The following is an 11,440-nucleotide window of genomic DNA, read 5'->3' as shown; positions in this document are numbered from 1 at the left end:
TCCCCGCTGCGATTTTTAATGCACTAGCTCGAGCCCTGCTCACATGGATCTGCCCACGTGGGCGCGGGAAGCTCAGGGGGGTTGGCTCCTGACGAGGGTGGTTGTAGCTAGAGGAGAAAGCATTAGCCTCAGATCCCCAGCAGGGGCGACGCTGCAGTACCGGGGTTACAATTCCTACAACACCCCAGGAACCTCTGGCCGTAGGAAGCAGTCTGACCCTTCGGAGGCAAGTTTGGGGCTGAGGCGGGGGGTGGGAGGGACAGTCACCTTGCAAATCTCATGCTGCTCATGGCTGGCAGAGGGGAATCCCACCCTGACCCTTGTGCTGTCTCCCCCAAAGCTTGAGTTGCTGAGCTGCAGCTGCTTCTGGGGTGGACGGCAGCCGGTGTTTTAACAAGCGGTGGCTTAGAGCAGGGAGCGAAGGCGAATGTTGCATCATAAGAGCGGCCATACTGGGTCAGACCAAAGGCCCAGTGTCCTGTCCTCTGACAGTGGCCAGTGCCAGGTGCCCCAAAGGGAATGAACAGACAGATTTTCATCAAGTGATCCATGCCCTGCCGCCCGATCCCAGCTTCTGGCAAACAGAGGCTAGGGACACCATCCCTGCCCATCCTGGCTAATAGCCATTGATGGACTGATCCTCCATGAATCTGCCTAGCTCCCTTTTGAACCCCGTTACAGTCTTGGCCTTCACAACTCCCTCTGGCAAGCAGTTCCAGAGGTTAACAGTGCATTGCATGAAAACATACTTTCTTGTGTTTGTTTTAAACCTGCTGCCTATTAATTTCATTTGGTGGCCCCTTGTTCTTGTAGTATGAGAAGAAGTAAATAACACTTCCTTAGTTACTTTCTCTACACCACTCATGATTTTATAGACCTCTATCATCTCCCCCCTTAGTCGCCTCTTTTCCAAGCTGAAAAGTCCCAGTCTTATTAATCTCTCCTCATACGGAAGCCCTTCTCTACCCCTAAACATCTTTGTTGCCCTTTTGTGAACCTTTTCCAATTCCAATATGTCTTTTTTGAGATGGGGCGACCACATCTGCACGCAGTATAAGAACATCCAGCCAGTAGTGCAAGGTGGGGGATGTTAACTGGAGCTCAATGAGATATCAGGGCTACCAGCCCCTCGTCTTGTCATATACCGGGGGGGCCAGGCGGACTGAGGAGCGTGAGTGGTGAGGGCCTGGGTGCTTGGAGTCAGCCCCTGCAGGTCAGAGCCTGGGGGTCTCCAAGGGAGGTCATGGCACCCACTAGCCACTGGGCACTTTGGAGGCCAACATCTCTGCCTCCAGTGACTGGGCAGGACGGGCTCCGGGGAGAATGCGCCTCGGATCCAAACGCTGATTCGTTCCAGTGGAGCAACGGTGATTTGCCCCCACTCATGCCAAGTCCTCAGCTGGCTGTTGCACCTTTGGACTCAATGGGTCCAGACTCCCAGCTGGCTTTCCAGGGAAGCAGCTTGGATGAACAGAAAAAGATCCAGGAATCCCCATGTAGCCCTGTCTCCTGCCTCCAGCTGGGCCCAGAACCAGCTGCTACAGAGGAAGATGCAAGAACCCCATTGGTAGGTTAACTGCCCCCCCAAGGGGGGCAATCTCCTCTTATCCACCAATATTGGGGGGTCAGCTTGTGGCCCATTGCCCAAGGGGAGTTTAAAACCACCTATTCTTTTGACCCTCTCCACCCTGACCCTGGGTGCTCTTGCTCCCCATGGAAAAGTCTGATCCCATGCAGGAATCCTCCTCATCTTGTGGTGAGGAGTTCCACAGGCCAACACAATCACTGAGGGGCAGGGGCGGGAATGGGGTAGCATGACACAGGGGCCAGCATGGGTCTTGGCTCGCTGGTGCCATCTGGTGTGGGTGGGCACCATTCCGTGTTCCTCCAGGGGTGGTGCTGAGCCCCCGGCTGGGTGAGCGTCAGCTGGTGCAGGAAGGAGGGAGAGAGGCACGAGATGAGAGACTCTCCCCTCGGCTACGCGTATTCTCAAGCAATAACAACGCAATCCGTATTATCTACCCAAGAATACCCGTCGCCGAAGGGAGCTAGCAGGCTGGGGGTTCCTCTTGGGCACAGCTCCTGCCCAGGTGACCCGGAGGGGAGCTCCAGCCTGCAGAGAAAACAGGAGAGAAAGCAGGAGCTGAAAGAGAAATAGAGAGTTAGCCCCAAGGGGACAGGGGTGGGGCGAGTTAGGATGCCAGGCTGATTCTGTGCCAGGCCGTCTGTGCTCTTACCCCATGTGGGGCTGGAGCATGTCCGTGCCACTCCGTTGGCTCCATGCAGGGCTGCCAGGTCACACCAGCTGGGGATCTGCCCCATTGATTCTGATGGAACGACGCCCATTGACACCAGCTGGGGATCTGGGCCCATTGACTCCTGTTGAGCAATGCCCATTGACACCAGCTGGGATCTGGCCCCATTGAATCCAATAGAGCGGCACTGGACTAGAACCCAGGAGTCCTGACTCACAGATGCCCCACTCGCTAGTATCTAAACATACGCTGCCCCATGTGGGTAGCTTGCAAAACACCCCATTAACTTAGGGGTGTCAGGGCAATCAATGGGGCCTCCCGAGTGCAATGCTGGGTACAGGAACATGCTCTCGGGGAAATGCTCTGGGGGCAGGGAGGGGCTGGCTGAAAGGCTTTTAGTTCGGGCCCAGCTGGGATGTGCTCACAGTCTCTTGGGGGTAACGATGATTCCATTAGTCATTTTAAAAAGGCCTTGTTAAGGCTGGGTCTATTTGGGCTTGACCAGCACCTTGGTTAATTCTTGTATATTTCAAACTCCTTAAGTCACTTTAGCAACTGCTGCCCTGAGGGTCTAGCCTGGCTCACCCTCTCTTAGTCCAATTGTGAATAACCTGGGGCTAGAACCCCATAGTTCTAGTTCCCAGCCCCTGCTCTAACCACTAGGCCATAATGCCCTGACCCTACTCTTTACAGCTGATCTAAAACTGGGGGCAAATACATTCACCCTCAGTCCTGAGTCCCCGCCCTCTCCCTGCTGTAACCCACTAGCCCCCCACTTCCCTCCCAGAGCCAGAAACAGAACCCAGGAGTCCTGACTCCCAGCCCCCCCTGCTCCAACCACTAAACTCCACTTCCTTCCTAGCACCGATTCTAGAACCCCGCCCTCCTGACCAGTCAGGCAGCCTCTCCTCTTCCAAGCAGGGAACACACCCAGGCATCCGGATAAATGTTTAATTCTGACACTCCGGAGCTCTGGGCAGGGTGTTGTGGGGGTGGTATTTTTTCTGGGGGGTGTTAATGGACCCAAAGCAGCTCTTCACACCAGCACTGTCTGCTGCGTGACTGGTTACACAGCTGGAAGCATGATGTAAGATTATTTCCCCAGGTGCCCCCACCCTTGATTTCTACTCTTCTTTAAGACCCCCTATTGCTCCCAGGGACCCTTCTCCTAGCAGGGAAAGAAGGGGACCCCTGCTCTGTAAATACCTGTGCTCTGGAATTGTTATTAGAGGTCTTAAGAGTCCTGGCTAAAGACCCCAGCCGAGATCAGGGCCCCATCACACCGGGAGCTGCTTAGACACCAACCAAGATCGGGTCCCCACTGTGCCAGGCCCTGCCCGAGATAGGGCCCACATTGTGCCAGGCGCTGAACAAACCCCAGCCGAGATCAGGGCCCCGTCACACCGGACCCTACCCAAACCCTGACCGAGCTCACCCTGGCTAGGAAAGCCGCCGTGTCCAAAGGTTCTGGGCTCTGATGACAAGAGAGATCTTCTTATCCTGCAATCAGGCCTTTCTCTGCGCTCCACCCCCCCCCCCCCCGGCTCCATCCCTCCCCTTTCCTGGCCCCCCAATCGTTCGCTTTCAGCACCAAGGCCAGCTCCCCTGGATTGCATTGTCCCAATCCAGGAAGCCATGATCAGCGCGAGGCATTTTCACACCCACCGACCAAGAACTCAGCAAAATGGGGGTTCAAGGGCAGATTTGGGCAGGGCCCCAGTTCTCCCCGCTGTCCTGGTATTCTGAGAATCGAGCCCCGGCCGGGGGTGGGGGGTTCTTTTAGGGGATGGATAAACAGGTGGAAGCCGGCAACTTTTAGGGCAAGCCACCCGCTTTGCCCAGCCCGCATCCGAGATGCCTGGGGCCCGGGGCCCCCGCCTGGGGCTCTTCAAATGCACTCTGATGGCTCGCCTGTTTCGCTCCCAATCCATTGACGCAGTACTTTGCAAAGGCCTTAGGAGGAGCCTCCTGATAGGTGTCAATCCGAGCCCCTGGCACCCTTCTCTCTGCACAAACCAGCCATCGGCTGGGGCGGGGAGCGGCTGACAAACTAGCGAGAAGAAGAAAAACGAGGCGGGTTTCTGGATAAGGGGTGGGGGGTGGTTTTTTTTTTTTCTTTACACATTTTTGCTCACTAAAAAAGAAATAAAAGAAAACACCCACCCAGGAACCAGGGAGAAAAGCCACAAAGCAGGGAAAGGGCGCAGCAGTGGGAGACTGTAGCTGAATGTGAAAACACAAGGCGGGGGGGGAAGAGATTTTGCCAGAGAGGGGGGAACATTCCCGGAGATGCTTTGGAAAAGAAAACACCCTCAAAAAAGGAGCAGAGCGGGCGCTCCAACCAGAAAATAACCCCGGGGCTTCATCTTCATTCCGTGTGCCTGGCTGGGGAAGAGCCCACAAACCGGTGCTGGCGGGTTAGGAAAATGACGCTGGAGTCAGGCTGGTCCCCACCCGCGGGAGTAGAAGTGTGGGCTGGAGACGCTGGGGTGGGAAGAGGAGCAGCCCCGAGGGGCTGGGGGAGTGCGAGCAGAGCAGGGGGCTGGGAGGGACGGGAAATGGGGCTCTGGCCCTGGGAAAGGATGGGGCAGAATGGAATGAAGGGGGGGGTGGAAAAAACCCAGCGGGGTTTTCTTAGCATGTTGCCCCACCTTGGGGGATCTCTCTCACACACACACACTAACACACACACACACTGACTCACACTCACACACTAACACGCGCACTGACACTCACACACACACACTGACACTCACACACACTCTAACACACACTCACGCTCACTGACACACACACACTCACACTCACTAACACTCACACTCACTGACACACACAGACCCACACACAATCACTGACACGAACACACTCACACTCACTAACACACACTGACACTCACACACACTGACACTCACACACACTCTAACACACACTCACACTCACTGACACACACACTCACTGAGACTCACACACACTGACACACACAGACCCACACACACTCACTGACACGAACACACACTGACACACACACAGACCCACACACACTCACTGACACGAACACACACACTGACACTCACACACACTCTAACACACACTCACACTCACTAACACACACACACTCACACTGACACACACAGACCCACACACACTCACTGACACTGACACACACAGAGCCACACACACTCACTGACACGAACACACACACTGACACTCACACACACTCTAACACACACTCACACTCACTAACACACACACACTCACACTGACACACACAGACCCACACACACTCACTGACACTGACACACACAGACCCACACACACTCACTGACACGAACACACACACACTGACACTCACTCTAACACACACTCACACTCACTGACACGAACACACACTCACGCCCCAGCAAACGGATCCAGTCCGGGGCATGCAGAGAAATAGCAAAAGGCTGCAAAGGCTCCCGGGGGGCAAAGGCGCGACCCGAGAGCCCGGGACTCACCCCTCTTTTGTCCGGCAGCTCCCGAGGAGGGGAGGCAGCGCGGGGCGGGGGCTCGGGGGCTCGCCTCGTGTCTGTCTGTCCGTCCTCAGCCCAAGCTCCTTCTCGATGTTTTCTCTCGGCGGAGGAAATCCCCGGATTTCTTGTGGAATTCCAGCCGGATGTATCTTTAAAATCACGCCTCCCCCCCCCCCGCCCCCCATTCCCTCTCTGCCCCCATCCCCGGATCGCCCCCACCCCAGTCCAGAAACCTCCATGACTCCAGAGAAAGCACCCCCCACACACCCCAGCTCCACGCTGTAAACATGCCTGGGAAAAGAAAAGAGGCGAGCCAGGGGCTGGATTTGCCCCCCCCCCTCCCCTCGCCGTCACTGCAGCCAGCCGCCCCCCCCCCGGAGCGGAGGGGTCACGCGATGTGGGGTGACACCCCCCAGCTGGGGGGGAAGGATCCGTATGGCGAGCGCAGGACCCGCAGCAGCCCGGGGGATGCCACGCCCTGTGCCCCTGGCTGGGAGAATCGCGGCCCGCCGGGGGGGGCGGGGTGCCCGCTGCCTGCCCGGGGCGGGGAGGGGCAAAGCCCCGGCGTGGGGTGGGGCCTGCCCGCGGGTGACAGTCACGCGAGTGGCGTGGGACTGAGCGGGGGGGGGGATCGTGGTTGTAAAGGAGGCGACGCCCCGGTATCTGGGGGGGGGGGGGGGAGGGAGCGGGGAGGGGGGGGGCTGGAGAGAGGGGCTGGGAGGGGGGAGCGGGGACTCTGGCGGGGGGAAGGTGGGTAGCTGGGGAGGGCCCCGCCCCTCTTGGGAAACTGACCCCCCCCCCGCCCCAGTGTGAGTGCTAGGCCCCTGCGTGGCTGGACCAGGGGGATGGGAGGGGCTGGGAGCAGTGGGGGTTACAAAGAGAGTGAGGTGGGGTGGGAGCGACACACCGGTGCCCGACAGACAGACCCCACCCCGCCCCCACAGCCAGGCCCGGGTCCGGTACCGGTGCCTCACTGGGGCCTCCGGCTGCAGGGCCGGTCCTGGGCTCTGCGGACACGGCGGGGGGGGGGGCACCAGCTGGATTTCCAGCCTCCCACTGTGGGCAGCCCTGGGCCTAGCACCGAGTCTGCTCAGCCCCAGCTGGGTTTGCGCTGGTGCCCCCCACTGGCTCCCCCCCAGCCCTGTGCCCAGGGCTGGCTCAAGCCCGCTCCCCCCCTTGGTGCCTGGCACTGGCTCACCCCTCCCCCACAGTCCCATGCCCAGAGATGGCTCACCCCCCCCCCCGCCATGGCACGGCCCCGGTGCCCGGCACCGTCTCTGCCAGAGGCCCAGCTGAGGGCAAACCAGCTCATGCAAAGCCTGAGCGCCTCGTGCCCCCACACAGGGCCTGTCTCAGTGCCCCTGGGGTCAGGGTCTGGGGCAACTCTCAGGGTCCCCTGAGCCCTGCAGGGAGCTGAGATCCCTGCCCCACCCCCCATCACGCACCTCCAGACCTGGCTCTGAGGGGTGGGGGGAAGGGGACAGGTGAAATGACTGGCACAGGCCTGCGTGACACACACACACACCAACCACTGACCCCGGCTCCCTTGCAGCCCCGACTCCTGCTCTTCTTGCAGGTTTCACACTGGGCCCCACCAGGCCCCTCATCCAGCTTCCCCCCCAACTTCACTGACCCCTTCAGCCTCCCCAATCCCCCAGCTCCCCAGCATGAAACACTGGTGCCAGTCTCGTCAGAAAAGCACCCCCCCACACACACACTAACCGTGGGACTGGATCCTGGCCTGCCCCAGCCACCTACCCCGGCTAATGGGGAACATCGTTGAAGGGAGGGAGAAACTCCCCCTCCCACAGTGAGGGGCTCAGGCTCTCTGCAGACTCAGGCCCTGAGGGCAGGAAGCCTCTCTTTTGTTTCCAGCCAGAGCTGCGATCCACCTGCCTCCGGGAGCTGGGGCTCCCTGGGCACAAACATGCCCTGGGGGCAGAGCTGGGCCCTGCTGGTTCTTTCTCAGGGGCTCTGACCCTCCTCCCCAGGGATGAGCTTGGCATAAATACTCCCAGCCCGTGACACCGCCATGCCCTGCCCCTGTGCCTTCTCCCCAATGAGCTCTGAGCACCTCATGAATATTCATTAAGCCATGCCCCAGGTACCTTTCTTGGATCCCTGCAGAGAGGTAAACTGAGGCATGGGGGAGGGAGTGTGGCTATAGTGAGGGTCAGAGCCAGGACCACAGAACCCAGGACTCCTGACCCTCAGCGCCAGGCCTTGCCATGTGCAGCAGCTACAGAGCCCAGGGTCCAGCGCGCCCTGTGCTGGAGGCTTCAAGACTCTTGTGCAGTACTTAAAGGGGCAATGCAGGAGACATGGGGGGCCGGCGGCCGTTTCCCCGTGGGAGAAGCACAAGCCTGGGATTCAGGAGAGCTGGGTTCTATTCCTAGCTCCATCACTGGCCTCTCTGCCTCAGTTTCCCTTCTCACCCTTTAGCCACATAGACTAGGAGCTCTTAGGACTGTCCTTTACTGAGGGTCCTGGGCCCTGAGCTCAGCTCTACCGTAATTTGCCTAAAAGTTAGTAATGAAAAAATAACACACGGGGGGCACCTCCCCATAGCCGTACCCAGCTAAACAGGCACGCGGCCCCCTTCGGCTGTTCTGTGCCATTCAGATGAAGCCCAAGGCACCAGCTGATGCTAAACCCAGACAGACCAACCGCGCACTGACGGACTGGTAGAGCAATGAGTGACGTTTCTGTAGTAACAAAGGTGTTCCCAGGCGGGCTGTCCAATAACCGAGTCTGCAGAGAGCCTGAGCCTGTCGATGGGGAGGGGGAGCTGCCTGGGTGTAACCAACACAGTGACTTTGCCTGTATCTGCAGAGAGCCTGAGCCTGTCACTCCCAGAGCAGGGGAGCTGCCCGGATGCTTCCCAATGAGGTGTTAACTCCCCTCCTGCTCTGTGTGGGGTAGGAGGGGAGGGCGCAGGGGGCTGAGACACCCCAGCTGCTGAGATGCATACCAATGAGGTAGCCAGGAAGGGAACCGCCCCCCGCTGCCACCACGCCTACCCCAAGCCTTTATCAGGACCCCACATTGTCCACCCTAGCCCGGGGTGATGTGCCAGTGATCACACAGACAGTCAGTGGCAGTGCTGAGGATAGAACCCAGGAGTCCTGGCTCCCAGCCCCCGTCCCCCCTGCTCTAACCACTAGACACCACTCCCTTCTGAGAGCTGGAAATCCTGTCTCCCAGCTGTCAGAGAGCCACAGGTCCGGTGCTCCCACACGGCTCTGGAACAGTCCCTGGGCAGACCAGACCCCTTTCAAGGGTTAACTCCCTTAAGGTCACGCTCTCTCTGGGGTAAGCACCTTTCCTGCCCTCAGCACCCCTGGGTCAAGCCATGAGCTCGCCGGGGCAAGGCCACCTGGGTTGGATCCCTGGGAAGGCTTTCACCCCAAAGGGAGTCATGCCGCCCGACTTCCTGAGCCTGGAGTGACTCCCAGCCAGCGGTGTAAATAGGGTTTATTAGAGTCGGGAACCCAGCGGAACAGGTGCTGGGTTAGCCTAGAGACCAGTTTGTTCTCATTCCCGGGCTAACCAGGCCACCTGGTCACCCGCCTTCGCACTTTGTTCTCCCACTGGCTTCCCACAGAGGCGGGGCGGCCAGCCTGGGGCATTAGATCTGAGGCACCAACTGTCTGGCCCATTGTTGTCCGGGTTCGTAATGGGCATGGGGCCCCCGGCAGCCAGGCGTCAATCACACCTGGCTCGCTACAAAGAATAAACTCCCTTGTTCCACCACCTAGTTAACCAGGCAGCACAGAGGGGAAACTGAGGCACACACCATATTCATACAAAATATTAAGAATTCCCATTTTTTTCACACCATACCCCCCCCCGCTCTAAACACTAGACCCCACTCCCCTCCCAGAGCTGGAAATAGAACTGCCAAGTCCTGGCTCCTGGCCCATCCCAGCTCTAACCACTAGCCCATAATCCCCTAACCCCAGTCTTTACAACCGGTCTTACACTAGATGTAATTACATTCTCACTCACTGCTGATGTTTGGGGACCCCTCTCCAGTTGGCAGGGGTACCCGGCCCCTGGTTTCCAATTTTTGTGAGACCAGCCCCCCACTTTGGAGTCAGGAGGTATCTCCGCATCCCCCCTCCCCAGCCTGCGGCCAAGGGGTCCCTTCGCAGGGCAAACGCAAACCAACCCTGAGCGGTTTGATGCCAGCTGGTGAGCTGGAGGGAAAGTTTTAAACGGTTCCGAGGTTCGTCCCAGGCTGGGATGTGGGGGGACGGGGTGCCCAGCAGGGGCCCCATCCCAGGGCTGGATCTAGGCCCCATGGGGCTGGGCAGTGCACTGAGTGAATAGCTAATGCCTCTGCCTCCCCCCATGAACCCTGTGCACATGGACCCACACTCAGCCGTACGCCCCCCAAGCCCACACTCTACCCATGCCCGCGGCAGCTCCCATCTCCTCCCTGCCAACATGCTGGCTACAGGGGGCCCTGGCATGGCACTTGGCCCTTCCTGGGGGCGGCTGCCCAGCCCACCAGTGCCAGGCTCTGCGGAAGGGCAGGAGCGCCCCAGGCTGGGCCTCGTTAGCTGGAAGGCCGTTAATTAAGGTCGGAGCCCCTGGACCTGACCAAAGGCTTAGACAAGCTCTGTTGTGTGTGTGTGTGGGGGGGGGCTGAGCTAGGCAAACTGGGAATATGGGGCAGCCTCGCGACGTTGGGATGGGTCAAGTTGCTCAAGGCTCTGAGGGAAAAGCCCTTAAATCCTGGCCACGGGAGGGCTTGGCTTTGCCTTCGCCGGGCTCTTTAAGGGCCTTCATTATGGAGGGAAACTGAGGCAGGCTGCGCTCAGCCACAAGGGGGTGGTGGGGAGGGGCGGGTGCCCCTTCTGCAGGCCCATCTACCCCGGCTGGACCCTTCAAAAGTAGCGGCGAGGTCCCTGCCCCCCAAGTGGGGAGGGAAGGAGGGAATAACTTGCCCCCAGGGGAGCTGCCCATCTACCTCCCAACTCCTGCTGAACATCCCAGCTCCTGGCATACCCCCCCACGAGGGTTGGGGGGGGGGTGTTCTCTTGCTATTGCGAAGCCTCCAGATGCTCCTGGGATACGCCTCCCGCCCCCCCCCCCCGTGTGATTGTGTTTCCATGGCAATGGAGAATAAAGCACCGCATCAGGGGAAGAGAGATTTGCCCCCAGGACATCGGGGTGGGGGCAGGGACTGCCCTGGACACAGGCCACCGGGAATTCCAGGCCATGGGGCCTTCCCCTCTAGGGGGCACTGGCTCCAATCCCGCCCCCGGCAGGGGTCTGGCTGGCTCGGGGGTGGGAAATGGGACACTGGGCCTTGGGGGGTTCACCCTGACAATGAACTGGGCTCGAGAGAGTCCCTGGGGGAGAGTGTCCCACCCTGGAGGTGCAGGGGGAGGGGGATGCTATGAGCCCCCCCCACATCAGCGACACGCCCTGTTTCATGCGGCTGACATGGCTGATCTGTCACATCAGGAGGGGGTGACACTGGAATTTGGCCAGGAAGCCTGGGGAGTGGGGAGCCCAGGGCTGGGCTAGCAGGGGGCTACGGGTCGGGAGTAAGGGGCATCAATTGCACTATTTGCTCTGATCTCTGCCCCCCGCCCCACTTGCAGCCTCACACACTCGTTCTGGGGGGCTGCGACTCGGGGGGCTGATGACTGACGAATCTCCAGG

The sequence above is a fragment of the Lepidochelys kempii genome, chromosome 20 (assembly GCF_965140285.1).
Source record: "Lepidochelys kempii isolate rLepKem1 chromosome 20, rLepKem1.hap1, whole genome shotgun sequence".
NCBI classification, from domain to species: Eukaryota; Metazoa; Chordata; order Testudines; family Cheloniidae; genus Lepidochelys; species Lepidochelys kempii.
The sequence above is the reverse complement of the archived record's forward strand: the minus strand, read 5'-3'. Positions refer to the sequence as shown.